The sequence below is a fragment of the Micromys minutus genome, assembly GCF_963924665.1.
Source record: "Micromys minutus genome assembly, chromosome: 9".
In the NCBI taxonomy this organism is placed as follows: Eukaryota; Metazoa; Chordata; class Mammalia; order Rodentia; family Muridae; genus Micromys; species Micromys minutus.
Window position 1 is genome coordinate 5,305,088 of NC_137978.1, and position 22,166 is coordinate 5,327,253.

At 42.9% G+C, this 22,166-nt stretch overlaps 1 protein-coding gene and 1 pseudogene across 2 annotated transcripts in view; one reads left to right on the top strand and one right to left on the bottom strand.

Moving 5' to 3' along the window:
* LOC308424890 (E3 ubiquitin-protein ligase RNF138-like) overlaps window positions 1-9,345 on the top strand; it is a 44,590-nt pseudogene extending 35,245 nt beyond the window's left edge. The window contains exon 2 of the transcript in view: window positions 8,632-9,345. The product of the transcript in view is annotated as an E3 ubiquitin-protein ligase RNF138-like (transcript). The remainder of the gene's footprint in view (window positions 1-8,631) is intronic.
* CACHD1 (cache domain containing 1) overlaps window positions 1-22,166 on the bottom strand; it is a 207,322-nt gene that overhangs the window by 168,255 nt on the left and 16,901 nt on the right. The gene's annotated exons all lie outside the window — the stretch shown is intronic.

Here is a 22,166-nt window from a genome sequence, read left to right on the forward strand (position 1 = left end):
CTCACAGCTGCAGAGGTTTAGTTCATTATCTTAATGGCAGGAAGCATGGCAGTAGGCAGGCAGACATGGTACTGGGGAGGGAGCTTAAGATCCAAATCCAGATTGGCAGGCATCAGGAAGAGAATAAGACATTGGGCCTGGCTTTAACATCTGTAACCTCAAACATATTTCCTCCAACAAGGCCACACCCACTTCAACAAGGCCACACCCACTTCAACAAGGCCACACCCACTTCAACAAGGCCACACCCACTTCAACAAGGCCACACCCACTTCAACAAGGCCACACCTACTTCAACAAAGCCAAACATCTTAATAGTGACATCACTCTGGGTCTGTGGGGCCCATTTTTATTCAAACTACCCCACGTGGTCACCCACCATTTACAACTGGGGGGAATAGGGTGTAGATTGGGGGGTCTGCAATTTGGCCAAGGCTGCAGAGAGCAGAGGAAGTCAATTTGGTTCCACAGTACTCCTTATGGCTACTTTACTGTCTTAGTCTTCCAGGACAGACTGACAACAATCACTCTGTAATCCTGGAGCAAACACAGGCCATGTGAGTCCTGTGCCAGAGCTGTCCAGAGCTGTCCAGGATGACTGAGTATGTATGCTAAGTGGTCACTTGTCTGCGATGTGACAGAACCAGCTTCTCCATCCCTTTCAATCCATCCTTCTCAGCCCTTGATTTCTAGTACCTACTGATTGCTTATTTTCACAGGTGCCTCGACTCCTTTTCTCCGTCTTTTCCTTTACCGTATTCTTTGTTTCCCTACAATACAGACATGTATAATGGAAAGAGTCTGGGCTTTGAAATGGAGTCCCTGGATGTGGATATTTAAGCACCTATATATAATAGCTAATCAATACTGGCCAAGACACCATGACTTTCTCTCACTAAGGACTTCCTCTTCTATAAAACAAGGGAGGTGAGATCAAAGGAGGGAAACAGATTAAAGGTCCACGACAGAAGCACCTGTGGTCACCTTCATATCCTGTCGCTGTGCTGTCTGACTCTCGATGCCCGACTGCAGTGCTAGGGTACTTGCAAAGATCTTAGATGCACTAAAAATAGGTCCCCAAGTAGTCATTACTCACAGACGATAAACCAGCCACACAGATATGAGCGAAAGGAACCCAGAATCTCTACTGGAAAGGACATCCTGCATTTTCCTCCGCTCTCTGTCCCGGCTGTGCCAAGCCTCACAGTAAGCCCATGGCCTTCTGGCTCATTCAGCCTTCCAGGGATAACCGGTGATGAATGGGTTTGTGGCACGCCAGTACAGAACATCTCACTTAAATCACACAGCAAGAGGCTGACAAGGGCACCTAGCATCATCACCTGACCTACCACATTAACCTCTCAGATGATTTCTCTTTATAGCAATTTAAAATTTGTGAGACTGGATGATGAGTAGTATCAGAAAAACAATATACAAAGACACAACTAAATCAGGAAAGCGGTGTAGACACTTAGGAATGCAACAAAGGACAGAGTGCTGCTCAGAGACCAAGCCAAAGACCGATGGAGAAGGTACTGTGAACTCCTGGCTGCTGTGATCAGCGCTGCCTGTCCCTCCTCAACTGCTGCCTAAATGTCCAAGGTCATAGGATCTGTCTCCAATCACTTACCAATTCAGAGGCCTAGGGAAGAAAGAAGTGTCCCCTTCCCTGCCCAGTTTCCACAGACTCCCAAAGAGAAAAGGACCCACCACAGCACCTTCCTAAACAAGAAGTATAGGATTGCCCAAATTCATGGAGGTCGTTGAGTTTCAGCCTGTGTGTGATGTATGTAGGGGTGTATGTGAGGGGTGTCTGGGGAGATGAATATGTGTGTGTGTGAGTGTGGTATATGTGTATGCGTGTAGTATGTGGTGTGTATGTGTGTGTAGTATGTATGTGTATGTGTGTGTGTGTGTGTAGTATGTGGTGTGGGGGTGTTGTCTAGGCTGTCAAGTCACCAATCTTTCAAAGAATGTATTTATTGACTGGCTTCCTCTCTCCCCCACTGAAACCCATCATTTATTTCTTCAGGCTTCTAGAACTGAGAGTCATCACAGTAGCTGTGTAAGACGAACTACATCTGAGAATGCTCGAGAATCATTCTTGGCTACATATTAACTTCATTATTAATAAATCAAGGGGAATATGAATACCACTCATATTAAGACAGGTGCAGTGCTAGGCTTTGTAAAGTATGTGTCATAAAATTCACCCATGGTTTCAACCTGAGTTTATACAGAATATTATACTGTCTTCCCTCTGTGCTTGGGGATGTAACAAAAGCTCTCTACTTTAGAAGGCACCCTAGGGCAGATTTCATGGTCAAAGAAAAGCAACACCGTAAAAAAAAAAAAAAAAAAAAAAAAAAAAAAAACAGAGTAACTTCAGTATTTTACCCTAATACCCCTTTCCTTCCTGTCCTTTAAAGCATAAATGAGCTAATACTCCTCATCTTTAGTTGATTCAAATCTGCCTTTTTAATATCAGGTGGCTAAGCCGAAGAAAGGATTAAAAAGAATGTGTCCTGTCAAAGATTCCTTATTATATCCTGGGATTTGCTTTGCAATTATTCCCTCCTGGGCAGAGCCAAGGCCCAGGGAACTTGTTATTAGGCAGTCTGGAGATTTCTAAAAATAAAAACTGCACACCTACTATGAGTAGGTGGGTACCACAGGCGTAAAGAGGGAGCAAGCGGCAGAACGTGAGAATGACACACAGCTCAAAGAGATGCTGAGCGCCAACCCTCCGAAAGGAAAGCAGGGAGCAGCTCTCCCTCACTCTTACAGTTAGGAGCACAAAGTTCAGTAAAATCTGAGCTCTCCTGTGTCTCAGCATTATCTATTTGCAAGGCCCTATCATTTTATCCCTTATTATTAGGAATAAAAGCCCAAGAAGGAAAAAACATCTTTTTCTTTCTTTTTCCCTCCCTTGCCTGTGTTCTGAGCAGCATGGTTGAGGGGAGCAGTTACCAGTCATCATGGACGAGAGCAAGAATGAAACAAAACCAAAATGAAGCAGAAAGGGTGGGGAGAAGGAGAGACGTGTAAAAGCGCTTGCCACGCAAGCATCGGGACCTAAGTTCGAATCCTCAGCAGGTAGGTTAAAGCAGCGCTTGTCTGCACATGCAGATAGTCCCAGCACTCAGGAAACAGCAAGTTCAGCAGACACACTCTGTGTCGGTGGAATAGGGTGGAGCATGACAGAGTTAAACACCAGACATTGTATTCTGGCTTCCCTGTGCATACACATGGAACGCGTGTGTGCATATCACCTGAACATGAGCATACACACACGCCCCCTCCCACACTAATCTTGAAAAGGGAATGGGGGGTGGGGGGTAGCAGGCAGGAAGGACTCCAAAGAAAAGTGTGTGCCCAGGAATCCAGGGAACGTGAGAAGCCACTCAGACTGGAAAAACTACCCTTGTGCTTCAGAAAAAACAGGCATGTCTTGGTGACAAACAAGGCGACCTGCCATACTGGGCCTGTATGTTAGGCAAGAAGCATGCCCAATCAGGGCAGAATCGTTTGCTAGTCTGAGGCCACCAGAGAGACTCAATGCTCCCAATCCTCTCAAATCTGGGGCTACCCCCCCCCCCACTTTCGGGAGGGAGTTCTCAATCATCACATCATTACAGTTTATATTATGATTTATATTTAACATGGGACTGTGTCTGTGGGCATACTTATGTAAGTCCTTTAAAAACGGGGTGGGGGGGCTCAATGATTAGCTCAGCCCCAGCACCCACATGATTGAAGTCAAGAATTTCAGGGCTTCTGATATTTTTGCACAGATGTACATGCAGGCAAAATACTAATGTACACAAAGTAAAAATAAATGGTTAAAAAAAATAACAGGAAGGAGTTGGTATAGTCTGTTATTGTCCGACCTTAGAGGTATGTAAGCCTCAAGCACAAACGACTTGCCCAGGCACACAAGACTTTGGCTTTGATTCTCAATTCCGCTTGGTTTTGCATTCCTAGCTGACTCTTCTTCCAGATTAAAACCACCCTGTCCCCACTTCCCTACAGACTTAAAGGCTGTTCTTCAGCTCACCCAAGGAAGTATTCCCCTTTGGCCCAGAGAATATGAGCATAGCTTCCAAGAATGAAACCACCATCAGGGCTCTCAGAGGCAAAGGGGAGGGGTGAAAAACTCCGGAAGGGGGACAACATCTGGGATGTAAATAAATAATTAATTAAAAACAAAAAGAAAAAGGAAAAAGGAATCTCCAAAGGATGAAAATTAAAAAGAAAATATTTGGGCTGGACATGGTGTCAAGAATCAGCACTCAGGAGACAGACGCAGGAGGATCTCTTTAACTTAGAAGTCAGCCTGGTATAGATAATGGAGAGTCAAGGCAGTTAGAGCTATATAGTGAGACCCTGTGTCAAATGTTTAGGTTTTTTTTCCAACCAAAAATGAAATGTTCTTGCAGATGGGAGAGGGAGGGTCAGAGAAAAAAATTAAGTTGTTATCTCATGAGTTGCAGACACACCGATGCATGAGACCCAAGCCTTAGGTAAGAGCTGCCGACTGAACAAGCCCTGGGAGAACCTCATGTACAGCACCCCGCTGTCATCACCCACCCCTTTACGCATCTAATTCATGTCGCCCATGGGGCAGACACAGCACTGGGAGGCCCCAAGTCTCGTGCAACTTGCAGTTCGCCCAAAGGTGGGCACAATTTGGAAAGGAAAGGAGGAAATTAGAAACAGGTAATCGGCCCATGGCTACACCTTGGTCAATCTATATTAGGATTTCAGTGTGAACATCTGTTTCTACTCCTCAGATTGGCAAAATAAAATGAAACTAGACAAACACTTTGCTACAAAATGTAAGAATTAAACCCACCAAATAAAGTTAACGGGTGGAAAATGAACAGAGACAGGGTTCTGGTCCATTCACAAGAGGAATGAGGAGTTACAAGAAAATTCATGTCTCTTCAGTTCTTTTTGTTTTGCTGTATTGTGGCTGAAATCACGGCCTGTGCATGCTGGGCTAGCACCCCACCACTGAGCTCCAGCACATAGAAAATTCATCAGGTCAAACAGACTGTTTGACCAAACGTAAGACAACACGGTTCTTATGAATGCCATGGACACGGGGAAGATACTGCCTCCCTTCCAAAGAAAAGACATACTTTCTCCACTTAACTCTATTTTAAGCTTTTCCTATGTGTGCCTTTGTGATCAGTGGAGCATTTCAGTCGGAGGGGGAATTTCTGGGGGGAAGAGAAGTCGGACTAAAAGGCAATACAACCAGCGCTTCATTTACAAGAGAAAGGAAAACCCAGGGACAGAGGAACTCCCTCTGCTCCCTCTGCCAGCACCTAGCAGAAATATAAACAAACACTGGCCCACGACAGACAACAACCTAGCCTTTCTCTTAGCACTTTCAAGAGGGAATCTGAAAACAGGGCATCATATTCTGCATAAACAAAGATCATTTTTAAAGGTATCACCTGGTATCATAGCTCTGATTTTTCCCCTTTATTCTTTTTGCTCTTTAACATAAATACATTCAGTGCTTTGACAGATTTTAGAAACTACCCCCCCCCCAAAAGGCACTATTCAATTCCAAGGTCCTTGGAGTGTTTTATCTGGGGATTAAACAACTGTACCAAAACACAGCTGTTCCAGTTTTTTTTTTCTCCTTTATTTTTCACATTATTAAAAAAAAAAAAAAAAAAAAAAAAAAAAAAAAAAAACCTCCCACTATCTACCGGTCCAATTAGTTACTCAGTATCAAAAGGCGGCTTTGGTCTTTCATCTTCAGGAAAAACTGGATCCAAGCTACAGGGTGTCATGGAAACTGTATCTTGGGTCATTTCCTGTTTCAATTGTTTAGCCACAAAAAAAGTTCTGGCCTAACAGATGGAAATTAATGACTACTTGCTGTTGCTTCTGAAGATCATGCAACTATATATATATATATATATATATATATATATATATATATATATATATAGAGAGAGAGAGAGAGAGAGAGAGAGAGAGAGAGAGAGAGAGAGAGTGGGGGAGAGAGAGAGAGATCGATCTTTTGACCAAAATTTCCCACCAGTACTAGGAAGTGCAGAGAGAACCGTGCACTCAAAATGGCAAAACATGGGCTGATGCAATGAATGAGGTTTTATTTCACTCAATTTCTGTAATCCCTGATCAGTTTGAAGGCTGTCATTGTGTTTGGGAACTATGGCTACGGGGTAAGTGGTTTTAATTGTGGCTCTCTATTCCTGCTCCTCCACTTAAAAACAAATTCTCAAACTCCCTTAATATAATTCTGCTTCCAATTTGGCCATTAACAAGAGAGAAATGGCATTTTCCTTTTCAGCCTGAACTACTGTCAACATTAGAAACATACAATCAGAAGAGAGGCTGGGCTGTACCTATTTCTCGGCCAACAGAACACACCACGCACATGGGTTTGGATGGGAAAGCTGAGATTAAAACCTAAGGCGCATGTGTGTAGCAAACAAAGTCCTGCCTAGAATTAAGTAACAATGGCCGAGTGACCTAGTGTACATGTGTGAGGGACGGAAACAGAGGAGGCAGGAGAATGGAGAAGTAATTAATGTAGCTCACACACCACCAGTTCACATACAGGCTTGGAAAAAATGTGGAAGCAAAACAAATCAATTTTAGGTCACAGGAGGATTTGCTCTAGTTAGACACCCCTGACATGCACTGAACCCCTAGTCTCTGTGAGTGACACAAGCTCTTTACCAACTGACCTCCATCCCCAGCCAATTGGCATGGGGGGGGATCTTGTTCACAATTTCTGTTTTACAGTATCCTCTCCTTACAGCAGGGACCGGCTCTATTGTTATTAAAAGCAAGGTGGTACCCTAGCTGAAAACCCCCATTAGAGTTCTTTCCCTATCCTTCAAGGATATCTTCCAGGGGACTGTCCCTAACCTACCAAAAGATGTAGACAGGCAGTGATCTTTTCTTTATAAGCACAAAACAGGAGAAGCAGAAGCAGTGTGTAAGAACCAGTCAGACACTCTTTTCTCAAAGAAAAAGTAGTTAAAATGCAGAATTAACTGCTAAGGGCATTAACACACATATATAGACCAGACAGCAGGCCTCTGGCCATGAGCTGGATGAAGCTAGGTTTCCCCAGCGAGAAAGACAATGCAAGAACAATTATGGCGTTTCTGGGGGGAGAAGCTACAGATGGAAGAGGGTCTAGCGGAGCAGCAAGACAAAATAGTAGTCTGGCTGCAACTTGCTACTTTTCATTTCTATCCCCAAATCCAAGAGCAGCGCTCAGTGGTTAGGAAAACGAAAGTGGGGGGTACAGAGACTCCTCATTCGCATAACTGCAGTACAGAAAAAGACCTTGTAAGACAAACTTCACTGTTTGCACAGCATTAGGCTATTCAAACGATTACTGCATGAACCTTAACATTCAACTTTTAAAAGGATTTCTGTGTATGTTTGCTCGCCTGCGTGTACATACAAATATGCCATGTACCTTCCTGATACCCATGGAAACCAGAAGAGGGTGCTGATTCTCCTGGAACTGGACTTGCAGATGGTTGTGAGCTGCCATATGTGTGCTGGGAATTGGAAAGTAGGTCCTCTGGGAGAGCAGCCAGTGCTCTTAACTGCTAAGCCGTCTCTCCAAACGCATTATTATTAGATTTTGTGAAATTTCCCTTGAGGTTTGTTTCTCTTACAAGTCCAATCGAAGGTACTAATTAGAACACAGATATTTATCAGGTGCTGCAATGCTGAAGGCAAAGACTGAACATTTTTGACCAATGAGCGTCATTACCACTGTGAACTCATCCAGATGGTGGCTGGATGCTCTACCACATTCTTCAGCTTGCTCCAAGTAGGTGGGGCTGTGATTGTTGTCATCATCTAACCAAAGCTTAAAAGGAAATGAGTCAGTCCTTGCCCTAAGTAGGCAAACCTAGAAGTGAGAGAAACAGAGCCACAGATCCCCAGAAGGCATTAACTAACAAAGAAACAAGTTTGGAAGCTCTGCTCCATAGGTGTTGGGCTGTGCCTGCAGCCTATCCTGGGAAGGAGTTACTGAGTTTGCATACCACAGACTTGTAGATGTGCAGGGAAATACAAAACAACAAAAACAAAAAACAAACAAAACCAAGAACAAAAAGAAAACAAAAAACCTTCCAGAATCATGTGTCTTTAAATGCACAAAATGATGCATAGAGGGGGGGTGGAGGCTCTGTTGGTAGATTGCTTACCTACCAAAAGACCCTGGGTTCCCAGCACTGTATATAGCACAAATCAAGTCTGGAGAAGACTTGTAACATCAAAAGCCCTGCATTTGGGAGGTAGATTTAGGAAGATACAAGGTTGATACAAAGTTCAAGGTCATCAGCTATATACATAGTAAGGCTGAAACCACCTGGGCATGAGACCTTGTCACAAAAACAAGAAGTGCCAAGGACAGAACATTTTAAAATTACCATATCATTATGTGTGTTTCTTTATTAATATATTCATCAATTTTATATATATATATATATATATATATATATCAGAAGCTGGAGAGATAACTCAGCAGTTAAGAGCATTTGCTGCTTTTGCAGAGGACCAGAATTCAGTTCCCAGCACCAATTTCTGGCTGCTCACAACTGCCTTTAATTCCAGTTCTTGAGAAGCCGAAACCCTCTTCTGGACTCTGTGGGTGCCCACATCGTCCCCTATGTCTCAGAAGTGTGACTGGAAGAGGAAGAGCATGTCCGGAATGGGCTGTAGATCTTGAAGATATCATAAGGAAGGTTTCTGGTAGCTGCAGATGCTGTTCAAAAAAGATTAAATTCTATTGCATGAGACAACATTCCAAATCTCATAAGAAGCATCAGGATGAATGTGGTGTTTCTTCTGTCATTCCAAACTTCGAGATTCAGTAAGGAGCAGTAACAGGAGTGGAACATCTGCATCTGATAGTACAGAAACTTATCAAGAGGATGCTTTCCACTGTCCATCCCCCCTTTATGTGTCCCTTCTGTCGGGTCAAATTTCAGATAACATTTATTGGGTCACTGTCATCGTAACCACCTATTTCAGATCGTTCCTGTGACAGGTCCTATTTGTGTGTCTCTTCCTTGGGGGGGGGGGGATCCTAGCCAGATTACTAGAAATTTCATTCGTCATCTGAATCAAAGACATCAGTTTGATTATGGAGAATGTGAATCTTGAGCTAGATGAGGCACCCATAATCAAACGGCCGTGGAAGTCTCTTCAAGTCCACATGTGATGTGTACAGACATCTCTGCCTCCTTGCTACCTACAAGTGCCATCTTTAAGGAGAAGACATTTAGTCACCATTTCCATAAATTTGTTGTGCTTTCTTTAAAATAACTGAATGCAAAAAAGAAAATCTCTGAATTATTTTGCTAATAATATATACATATATTGTACAAAAGGTATGTTTAGATTTTCTTAATACCCTTGTTGACTTTTCTACAATGAACATTTTTAACTTGATTTAATAAAAATGTTAATTTTTGATGTGAAGTTTTGTAAAAAACCTTTTTTCGGTTAACCAGTAATGATTTTATTTATGTTAGTAATACAGACTCACAAGAAGCCATACTTCTTAATACCTTTCTTCGGTCATTTTTTGAGGGTGACGTTTACTGTGTTCTCTAGCACTTTGAGTTGACACACAAGAGTGTAATTCTAGGAACATCTAGATAACGAACTCTTTAAAAGGAGACTTCTGTCCACAGAAGCAATAACTTGGATGCTTTTAAAGTTAAATTTAGCCACTGTGCTGCTAAATCACCCTGGGGTGTACAAACTTAAAGGGAAACTTGTACCAGAGATCATTTTGGAGTCCTGTTTTGAAGTCTGTGGATGCGTTAAATATTAATATATTTATAGCTTTTTCATGAGAATTCTTTTTTGCATTAGTAACTTATTTTGAATATGGAAAAGGTTTTAAATTCGTGTGTCAGTAGATTAAAAACAAGGATTGACTTTACAATTTAATTCATCAGGAGAAACCCTTAGCAATCTTGTTTAGTAGCTATCAAGATCGAGGAGAGAAGCTATAGCAATAAGTTGATACATCAGTTCACGGTACCAATTAGGAAAGACATTTCTCCTCCAACTTAGTTTAGTTTATGTCCTTTGGTAGTGTTAAGTGAGATGTATTGCTTTATTTTTCAATTAAAAAATGATTTTCTCAAAAAAAAAATAAAGCTTCTAAAAAGTAAGATTTTAGCAATGGGTTTAACAAATACTGTTATTTCAAAGCTACACTAATTGCTTTTCAAATTATCTGAGATATACAATGAGATATGAAATATTTTTTTCAGTGACAAAATCCTAGACTCTGCCAATATAATGATATCCCACCATAGTGAAAAAGAGCTGGTAAGACTTTTAGAGATCTGCATTATAATTTTATTTTTATTTTATGTATACAAGAGTTTAAATTGCACGTGTTATCTGTGCTCCACATAAGTGTGTGCCTGGTGCCTGTGAGGTCAGAAGAGGGAGGAAGATCTCCTGGTACTGGCGTTACAGACAGTTGTTAACCACCGTGTGGGTGCTGGGAGTCAAGCCCAAGTCCTTCAGAAGAGCAGCCATGCTCTGAATGGCTGTACCTCCTCTCCAGGGCTACTTGTGTTGTGTTTCCTCAGCAAGTCCGGTCCCTGAATTTTTGTCATGTTGCAGGCTATGTGATCATACTGTGAATCCCAAGACTGTGGCATTTCCTGGGAAACCCCATTGCTAGTTGTATTGTGGCTCAGCCCCTAGAACACACCTTTAATCCCAAGCAATAAAGGTAAAGTTAGTTTATAGAAGGAAGAGCCCATGTTTAAAAGTGATACCTAATTGAATGGCATAAAAAGGGGATGAATCAGAGAAAGATTTGACAGGACAGGATCTTCCCAACTCTGAGAAGGAGAGGAAAGGGAAGCTATGTAAAAAAAGCACAGAGAGTAAAAAAGAGGAGGGAACTTTAATGAGATAGTAAGAGAAACAGCAAACCAGACACAGGTGAAGACAGAATGAGCCAGAGAATAAGAAGGAGCCATATTAGAAAGGTTGCCAAAGTTAGTAGGAGGCCAAGCTGAGCAAAAAGTCCGAGGTGGAGAGAGAAGTCAAGTTGAAACGGTCAGCTTGGAGAGGCTTTGAGCCAGAACAGCTGAGCAGAACCAGCCAGCTGGAATTCTGGGATAGCTAGAAAGGGTGAGCTTGTTCAGCAGTCTCGGAGGCTGAAAACATTCTAGAACTAGATAAGACTGTAAGGAGGCCAGAAGCTTCCAGAACCAGGACCAGGTTAGCAGACAGAGGCAATAAGCCTTCCAGAGGACAGTCGACATCGGGTGAAGAAAAGATGCTTTCATACCACATAACAAATACTCCCAAGTTTTTAACCATCTGCTGATTCATACAAACTTTTTAAGAACTCTCAGGCTTCAAATTCTCCTGAATTCAATCAGTAGAGGGTTCTTCCTGGTAGGGCCTGCTCTCTTCTGCCACACATTTTTGTCTTTAATTTTAATGTACCCACCAGTAGTTTCCAGCAAGATAACAACCGACCAGTGAAGACTACCATCTGGACTGTTAGAAAGTAATTGTATGAAACATTAGGCACCTTCAAGGCAATGGTTACAAAGTATACATGCGGCACTAGTCATGTCCTCTGACAACACAACAGTCTGTAAAGAAACAACTGAGAAAACACTCAGTCTCCAGTCTTCTTCTCACTCATGTTCTCACAGAACATGAAGCCAGGGAGGTTCGAGATGGCTGGCTCGTTCAGAGCACGGTTGCTCTCCTAGAAGACCTCAGTCAGTTCTGAGCACCACACGGGGAGGCACCCACCGGCCTGTAACTCCACCTCCAGATCTTACATCCTCTTATGGCTTCTGCAGCTACTTCACGCATGTGACATATACTCACACAGATAAACACAGACACACGAAAAAACAAAAACCAATCTTCTAACATTTGAAACTGCCCAACAATTGCCAATAAGGGACTTTGTTTAGTCCTCAGCTGATCAGTACCACTTCCAGGAGTGTGTGTCCCAAACTGAGGGCACAGATCAATGTATTGTGTTTATAAAGGCTGGGTGATAAATAGGGCTGTGGCTTTGGATAATAGTAGCCCAGAACTCAGGAGGGTGAGTTGAGAGACTCAAAGGCTATGTCAGCCTGGGCTACAGAGTAAGTTTTCAGGCCAACCAGGGATACACTGTAAAACCCTATAACAAACACACACAAGCAAATAAAAGTGGCACTAAAAACAAAGAAAAGGGGACTGATTCAACAGCAAAGATAGATAGGTAACTGATAGTTGGATATGTAGGTAAATAGATAAATAGAGAAACGTGGTCAGGTAGATAGATATAGGTAGGTAGAGATCAGTAGATAGATAGATACATACATACATACAAACATACATAGAAAGATAGATACATACATACATAGAAAGATACATACATACATAAATAGATACATACATAGATAGATACATGCATACATACATACATACATATATACATAGAAATATAGATAGATATATAGATAGATAGATACATAGATACATAGATAATACATACATACATACATACATACATACATACATACATACATACTACCTGGCCTTTCCTCCACTGTACAAATTGCGAAAGGAAGAATATTAATACAAATGTCATTATGTCTCTTTCATACTGCTCTATCACCAGATATAATAATCCAGTCAGCCCAGCATGACAATCAACTTCTTCCTCAAGGATCTAAGACAAAAAGCATGTGAATACTCTTTCTGAGCAGACAAGAGAGCAGGGACCAAGAGAGCTATTGAAGCGATAGGCTATATGCCAGGCTTGAGATCCAAGCAGTTGTGGCCTGGAGTCAAAGCCTTGCACCTCAACTGGCCAGCTGGGACAGAACAAAGGGGTATGTTCACTTAGGCACTACTGCATTGACCACCTGGGCCTTTGCAACCTGTTGTGTCCACTGTTGTGACTATTCTACGCATTAGTTACCTTTTCTGGTAGGGTGGCAGGCTTGAGTCTTCATTGCTGTTCCATTCACAATTGATAGAACACGGAAACAGCATAGATGTTCATCAATCAAATGTAATGAAAATGTGGTTCATATACACAATTTTATTCAATGATAATGAAAGTGAAGCTCACAGGAGGTGGTTGGAGCTGGAAGACAGTGGATAAGGAAACTCAGGCACAGAAGACTGAGCGTTTCTCATTCTCACTCAGAGGGACCTCAGCACTGAACTTTTGGGTTTGTGTGCTTAACTTAAGAGTAACTGTAGAACCAAGGAAAATAAAGAAGGACCTTGGTGGGGAAAAATCTCAAGGAAGAGATGATGGCTGAACACAGGTGCCCTTTGAAGGGGAAAGGGGGAATGAGGAAGGGGCTCAGGTGAGGAGAGAAAGAAGAGGATAGGGTAGGAGAGGGACTTGGGGGAGAAGTAACTAACACTAGAATGTTTGGGAAAGCCATAGGGAAGCCATATATTATAAACCACAGTCCTATGTCACACACACACACATACACACACACACACACACACACACACACACTATATACATACATACACACCCACATATATATATACATATATATATATGTGTGTATATATAGTTCAATTGGAGCAGGTGCTGCTGCTCGCAGATGTCATAGGACGCCAAACAAAAAGCACAGTGCGCATCCCACAGACCCCAAAACAACACAGGTTATTGTCAGTGCCCTTGTTGCCCACCAGAATCTGATGCTAAAACAGAGACACCATGTCCTTCATCCCAGAAGACAGAAAAATCACATTGGAATTGACTGTAAACATTACCCCCTGCTGGGAACATTCATAGGCCTGGAAGGTGCTATGCATAGGCTGCTTGGAAAAAAGCCACCAACAGTCCTGTCCCACTGTGAACCTGTCTGTGAGTGGCAGTAAAGACATGTGTGCCCATGGGTACCACAGTGGTGCAGGTCTCGTGGGGGTAACTCAGTAGCTTTTTAATTGCAATCCACATATTTTCAGTGGGACTAAGGTGAGGAAGTTTTGCACAGTCCTAACCTGAGCTGAGTAGCAAAAGAGAGTTATCCCACACATTTCAACAGTTCAAGGTGGTTCAGACAAGTATAGAACACCAAGCTTTTTTTCCCACCGTCCCTGTTCTAGTAGGCAACGTCTGGAATGCCAGCCAGATGGGCAAACAACTATAAAACACAGAGGTTGTAAGTGCTCTCCTGCCTTTGGCAGCATGCTCCAAGTTGTTCAAACATAGGAAGACTGAAATACAGCTACCAAGTCTCAGCAGTCAAAGAGGTGAGAAATCCACACATTCTTTTTAAGAGCGCTCCTGAATTAGCTTTTCCAACTTTTATTTGATTTCCATGGGAACGTCAACAACAAGAAACACGCAGGCACGGGGGTTAAACAATGAGTGAAATAGAATTGTGAGAGTGTTAAGGGGTAGAAGAAACAGAAAAGGGGACAGTGGCTGGAGCATCGACCACTGGTTAAGAGTTGTATTGCTCTTGGGGAGTACCCACCTTTGTCTCTAGCACCCACATCAAGTGCCTTACAACAAACTGTAACCTCTGCCCCAGGAGATCCAACACCCTATTCTGGCCTCCTCAGGCATGTACATATGTGCACACACACACACACACACACACACACACACACCGCACACAATGGGGCTGGAGAAAAGGCTTGGCAGTTCAGAGTGCACACTGCTCTACAGGACAGGAGTTCAGTTTTCAGTATCCACATCAGGTGGCACACAATAGCTGTAACTCCAGCTCCAGGTGATCCAGTGCTGCCTTCTAGCTTAGAGACCCCCACAAAGACATAATTTAATGTCTTTCAATGTAAAACTGTTTTTAAGTAAATGAAATCTTTCTAAAAAGAAAAGCAAGTAGGCTTGTCTCAGGACTTTGGTACTAGGCACCCTTTGAAAACTTATTAATTCAGTTCAAAGGGGCTGTTTAAAGGTGATTTTCTTATCTCTTGTCACATAAAAAGCAGTTTCTGGCTTCTTTTTCTGCTCAAGCCTGTCTCTTTCTTTCTCCTGATCAGAGGACAAAGTCTGGATGTAATTTTTGCATAGCATTTACTTGAAGGATAGAGACAAGTAACATCCTCCCATGCATGAAGAGAGAGGCTTTGTGAGCAACAGTAGCCACTTCATGTGTTTCAACACAGGCCAAGTAATAAACTCACACAGGGACACTTTCCCAAATGTAGCGTGGCACTATCTATGATGAAAATGACCCGAAATTAAAACTCTGTCTGTTCTTTGGGTTTTTTCCTCTCCTGTCTCTTCTCCCCTTTCCTACTGATTCATTTTCAAGCTTCCAAATTAATCTGGCTGCCCTTCTTTTCCCTGAGTTGAGAGGATGTGTGGTGGTGGTGGTGGTGGTGGTGGTGGTGGTGGTGGTGGCGGTGGTGGCGGTGGTGGCGGTGGTGGTGGCGGTGGTGGTGGTGGTGGCGGCGGTGGTAACGAACATGCCTACTTGGGACAGAGAAATGAGCTAAACAAAATATGGCTTCAATTCTTCCATCTGTAAGTACTTCCTGATGATCGACCATTCATACCGGCTCATCTCATGAGCCATGTCTGTATTCTTTGGAGTCTCCCGAACAAATTACCATGGTCCATGGAGATAGCGAGCGTCACAGGACCCACAAAACCCTGACTTTCTTAACATTAGCAACCCGGTTGCTCATGCAAAGGTTGACATGGATGTGCGTGAATCCCACCTCAACCCACTTTGTGACTTTCAGATCTTGAATAAAGCATGTATTCTTTCAGCTGCCTACATTTAAAATAGAACTCAAAACCCAGACATAATAGCCCAATAATCTGGTACATAAGAAGTGGTCAAAATTATGAGAACTGTTGCTGTCTGTCAGTAAAATAGCAAGAGCCCTATTAAACATAATCTTGTGGTTTAGTTGGTAGGGAAGTAAAAAGCACATTCTAGTTGGGTAAATTCTAGACTGGAGCTTCAAAACATCATCTCAAGAAAAAAAAAGTGTCCTAGAGAATATCATCCTGAGTGAGATAACCCAGTCACAAAAGAACAGACATAATATGCAGTCACTGATAGTGGGATGCTAACCCCAGAGGCTCGGACTGCCCCAGAAACAACTCACAGACTGTGTGAAGCTCAAGAAAAAAAGAAAAGAAAAGAAAACAAACAAACAAAAAAAAAAACCATTATGCTCAATCCTTACACACCAAGAAAACGTTGACTAATTCCGGGTTTCATCCTGTTTTACATGTACTTTTTGCTCATTGTAACTAGTAAGACCTTAATGCAGAGTATCAAACCTTAAAAAAAAGAAAAAAAAAAGTCAAGCACTGACAAAAATGTATTTGTATACATTTATGCAAAGATGTTTAAAATTTTTTTCTTTTATCTTTGTTTTTTAAAATAAAGTTTAAAAAAAGAAAAAGAAAAAGAAAGTGTCCCATCTTTTGGTTAACATAATCTTGGGGTACTGCAGGGGAAGTGAGAATTCCTCCCCTCTTTGACAATAGTTTGCCCATCTTCCCATGTATTATTTGAATGAGATTTCTTTCAGATGGGGGTGGGCTGAGTATCAGAGGAGAGTGATGGTTAGAAGAGATGAAAAGAAAGTCTGTGTCTTATGCAGCAAAGCCAGAGCGACAGTTCCACATTACAAGCCTCTCTACCTGGTCTAAAAGAAAGCTACCCAAAGCGTGAACTAAGAGGATCGGAACCCACTATTGTTAAGGGCTTAAAATGATTCCACTTTCACTGCAGCTCAGGGTAGTGGGGCCCCCATTGAAGATGCAAAGTCCCTGGCTGGGGTAAGAAGAACTGAAAACATTAAGATGTTCACGGAGAGCCAGTGTCCGACCCAGGGGGGCAGTTCCAGTGCAACCCTGCTCCTTGACCCCCACCCTCACCCCAGCAGCTTCCTCCCACTGTTCTGGAGCAGCTCTGCCATTCAGTCAGGAAGTGCCCAGGGACTGCTGTGATGTGTGATACACAAAGACCCCTTCCACAAAGCAGTCTTTCACAGAGGGGCCTTGTCTACTAAATTAGACCTCTAATATGCATCCACTTCTCTAAGGTGATTATGAGAAACACGAACTCACACGGCAACTCCACTAACACGTTAAAGGCTGTTGCAGAGAAGAGGAGGAAGAAAGGTAATGGCTGGGCTGGGGGATGGAAGTGTGGATTTAACATTAGCAACAGGTGACCTTCAGTTCTTCAGCAACTGGGGGGGGGGGTGCTCAGGAATGGACTTGCTGCCAGCCAGGGCATCTCTGGTACTGCATCCCTACACTTATGTCAGGAGAGGCACAACTGTTCATGTTACACTGCCTCGCAGTATCAGACACTGCAGTGTCCTCACTATGGATAGTAGCATTCTAATGAAATGCATGATACATCCTCCCTGCATACATAAACCTGTGAGATAGTGAGCTATAGACTTAAACTATTAAACCGCTCATAGGTTGTCACTGGTTAATGAATGATCAAACTCTTCATTATTTCCTCCTGACATTATACAGGTGCAAGTACACTCAGAGTAAAACTTCCTCTTATTTGCCACAGATCGGAAACAGAACAAAAAGTTTTGCTGTCGTTCAAGAAGCATATATTTCAAGCTTTCATAAGATGTGTAAATTGTTTCATACTTCTCAAAGAGATTATTGTGCAACTCACAAAAGGATTTTAGAGCCTTTTCATCTAACAACTCTGCAAAGAAAGCATTATTTATCCCCACTATGGGTAAGGAAACAGGTGGGGAGGCCCAGGGCTTTGCTTCCAAATTCCCTCACCATTCATGAGGCACGTTCTGATAACCTACTTTTGTCACCACCAGTGTTGAGGATTTGTGGAAAGCAAAATGTCTAAACTACAAAGATCTTACAAGGGCAAGTTGGGGTTTCCCAAATGGTCACAAATGAAGGATACCCAAGCTGAACAGGGTGGAAAGGCAGAAGCAGATGTCTGGAGCCTGTCTAGAGAGGGCAATATCATCTGCAGCCAATGACAAACCCAGAGCTTCCTTCTCCTTACCTCGCCTCACCTGACTTCCTAGAGCCAAGCCTGGCTAAAGGAAAATGTGCAAGATAATGGCATTTTTGCTAGGGATAAAAGAATGCTCAGGAAGCCGCAGCAGGGGTCATCTTTACATCTACAGTTACTCTAGAGATATGGAGATCAACCCCAAGGCACTAGTTCTCAGTAAGCAGAAGCTCACTGTTGCTTAGCAGCAGGATGAAGATCTGCAGAGCAGCCTGGGTACCACGGGTAGGATGTGATGAGAACATGGTCACGTTGGCTGCAGAATCTACCTGTGCCCAGTAACAGCCACACACATTAACCAAGAAGAGGCACCGAGGCCAGATTTGTTTTGCAGTGGCCAGGCCCATAGTAGCTGAACACAGATCTCTCTTCTTCATAGTATGCTTGAATTATTAAAACAAGCTGGAGAGATGGCTCAGCGGTTAAGAGCACTGTCTGCTCTTCCAGAGGTCCTGAGTTCAAATCCCAGCAACCACATGGTGGTTCACAACCATCTGTAATGGGATCTGATGCCCTCTTCTGGTGTGTCTGGAGACAGTGACAGTATACCCATATACATTAAGTAAATTAATAAATCTTTTTAAAAAGTTAAGTTATTGAAACAATCAAACTCTTGCTTTAAAGCAACATAGAGTACTTGTAGGCTTTCACTAAAAATATATTCCCACAGTATTGATAAAACATTTCCTCCACCCCACCCACATAGTGCATAATGCTTCCAAGATGGGGGGAGGGGAGAAAGAAACAATTTCTTCACCTTTTGTTTCAAATGTCCACTTCCCCTATGCATACAAACTTTTTAACTTACAAAGGAGTTAGCAGAACTTCAAATTGAAGTTTTTCAGAGAAAGCAAGTGTAGTTAGTATACAGGCCATGATCCCAACGCAATAAAAAATGTCAGAGTATTACATAAAAATAAAGTTATTTACCTCATCGCATGAGCAGTTAGCCTGCATGTATGTTTGTACGTCATATACATGCCTGGTGCCCTCAGAGGCCAGAAGAGGGCATAGGGCTATAAATGACTGTGAGCCACTAAGTGGGTGCTGGGAATAGAACCCAGGACCTCTGAAAGAGCAGACAGTGATGGCTGAGCCATCTCTCTAGTCTCTTATTAGGTTTTGCTAATAAAATGGCAGTCCTTGATAAGACCATAAAAAAAGGGTAGAACCACCTTAGTGGTTCAGTAGATAGAAGGATCACCACATTCATCCACACGAGAGCATTCAGTGTGAACATCTGAGAGCATCCTCCACCTAAGCCCTGAATCTCCAGCCAATTGTCCTACCTCCACTCACTGCTTGCCCTTGGAGTGCCAGGCTTGCAGACATATGCAATTATATATAGCTTTTCACCGTCAGGCATGCATGGTAAGTGCTTTCACCCCCGTCGCCACCACTCCCCACAAGGAACTTTGATACACATTCTTTTCTGTGGTTTTTACATCTACCCTTTGAGGTGGGATAAAACCCCATTTCACAGATAAAGAAGTTAAGGAAAAGCCAAGCCAGACACTTGGCAAGTCTCAACTACTTCGTAACAGATTCTAAAGGACAAAGAAAGATGGATCTTGCGGCATGGAACACTATACCTTCCACCAAGACTTCTGCGGACACACCTTCTGAAGTGGAAACTCATCAGCTGAGCGGAAAAAAAGTTGAAAATCACAGACTAGCTAGAGAAGGTGCTAACACAGATCACTAATTTAGCCTTCTCCCCTAGCCTGCCTTTGATGTAAATGGCAAGAGTTCAGAGGTCAGACAGGAAAAAGTATGTGCTTTAATTTCTTCCCCTAGAGGTGCATGAGTGTTTTCTATTAACAAAAACCCTGTGGCCAACAAATTCTGGGCTTGGATCAAAGAGCCCTCCATGGTTTAAGTCATAACATCACAGGAAGACATTTCAAGAGTAAGCCAGGTCCAGTCAGACCTGTGGGATGAGGGAGAAAGCTGGTTTTGTCCTTCAAGTGTTTGAAACATACCCTTATCCCCTCTGAAATTGCTGCATGCCAGAAAAGAAATGTCCCCTAATAGTAAGCAGAGGCTGAGTTAGCGTGTTCTTTGTCTAAGGACAAGGCATTTGGCAGCCAGCATGGTCCACTGAATTAAGTAACAACTAACTATGTAACAACTCATTATGTAACAACTCACTATATAACAACTAGCTAGAACTTTGTGTGAACCAGAAGACCCAAAAAGCTGCCTGGGTTCTTAAACTCCCTTCCCCAGCCCCTAAATAGCAGTGTGGTCTCCTGCTTGTTTCTTATCAGCACACCCAGGATACTTCCAGCCCCTTAAGACCAGCAAGGTTTAGAGCATTGAATTTGGGGCAGAGCACTGAATTTCTGAAAACCTGGCACATGTGCACAGGAAAATGAGGCTTGCACTTGCTGAGACTTGTAGCATAGGACACTATGGTGGGTGTGCTCATAAATCTTCTCCTTTAGCCCCACAAAATCCGCAGCTCTGTTCCTTTACCTTTATCCTTCATTTTGAAGATGGAACCCCACTATGCATAGCACAGTCAGGCCCTGGACTTGTATATTGCTGTTCTTACTGTTGCTGTAACAAAACACACAACAAAGGGCACTTAGAGAGGGGAGAGTTAATGTGGCTCCCAGTTGGAGGATGAATTCCGCCATGGCAGGAGATGGACGGCGCTGGTTATACTGCATCTCCGGGAAGCAAGAGGCGAATGCTAATGCTTAGTCACTTTCTCCTTTTTATTAGTCCAGGACCCCTGCCCACATTCAGGGTGGGTCTCTCTTAAGTCACACCTTTCTGGAAACACTTTCACAGACACATCAAAAGAAAATCTTCTAGAAATTTTAAATCTACTGCATGGAAAATTAAGATTAACCACCATGAGCCCACCATGTGTAAACTTGATAGTCAAGCACACCCTTTTTAAAAAGATTTAGGGTTAACAAGATGTTTCTGCACGTGAAGGCCCTTGCTGGCAAGACTGATAACCAAGAGACCTCACAGTAGAAGGAGAGAAAACCTCCCACAAGTTGTCTTCTTCCATACATGTGCTGTGGCGTGCACATGAGCTCACAGGTACAAACATACAAAAGAAATGTTGAAGAACTTTAAACACACACACACACACACATTTTGGTTTTACTTTCTAAAGTTTCCATCTCCAAAACATATAGTCCATGTCTAAAGATCCCCACAATCCTTAACAGTCCCAAAGACAAAACTCTTTTGGGACACATGGAAAGCTCTTAACTGCCCATTTAAAACAAAAGCAAGCTGCATGCACTGAGAAAATATTGGCACAAAGTCGAAAATCTCATTCTAATGAAAGGAATGGACATGGCAAGTGAAATGGGACCAAAGCAAATAGGACAAACACTAAACCCTGTACCCAGTTCCATGTTTGGCATTTTGGGCTCATGATGGACTCATCTGGGCTAAAGTTTCAATAACATCATCCTCCAAGCTCTACCACCATCTGCAGTACATGTGGGTTTTCTCTTGGTCAGGCTTTACTCAGGCATGCAACTGTCCTCAGTGCATGTCCCCTGGTATGTCCAACATTCTGGGGTCCTCATGCCTACAATTGTCCTTGATGCATGTTCGTGGTCCTAGCATGTCCAACATGCTGGGGTCATCATCCCTGCAAGTGTCCTTGATGCATGTCCCATGGTCCTGGCATGTCCAATATGCTGCAGTCTTCATGTCTGCAACTGACCTCAGTGCATATCCTATGGTCCTATATGTCTAAGATGACTGGGGTCTCCACTACAGTCACACAGTGGCCACTCGGGCTCTCGTACTAGAGACCCTGACCCTGACACACTTCTCCTGGCTCTGGAACCTTTGTGTAAGTTTCTATGACCCCCTTATTCTTATGTCTTTCATTCCTGTAAATTGGTGCCACATGGATCACACTCAGTCTGCTGTCAGTTTGAGACAGAGTTACCTGCTCTGGACCACAGTTGTACTGGCTTCTGTATGCCTCGGTGGTTGAATATGCCCAAGACTTTTTGGCAGTTGTTTTCAAGCAGGGAATCAAGTTCAGAATCTTTCCTTTCAAATGAGTTTGCATTGTGTGTGTGTGTGTGTGTGTGTGTGTGTGTGTGTGTGTGTGTAAGAGAGAGAGAGAGA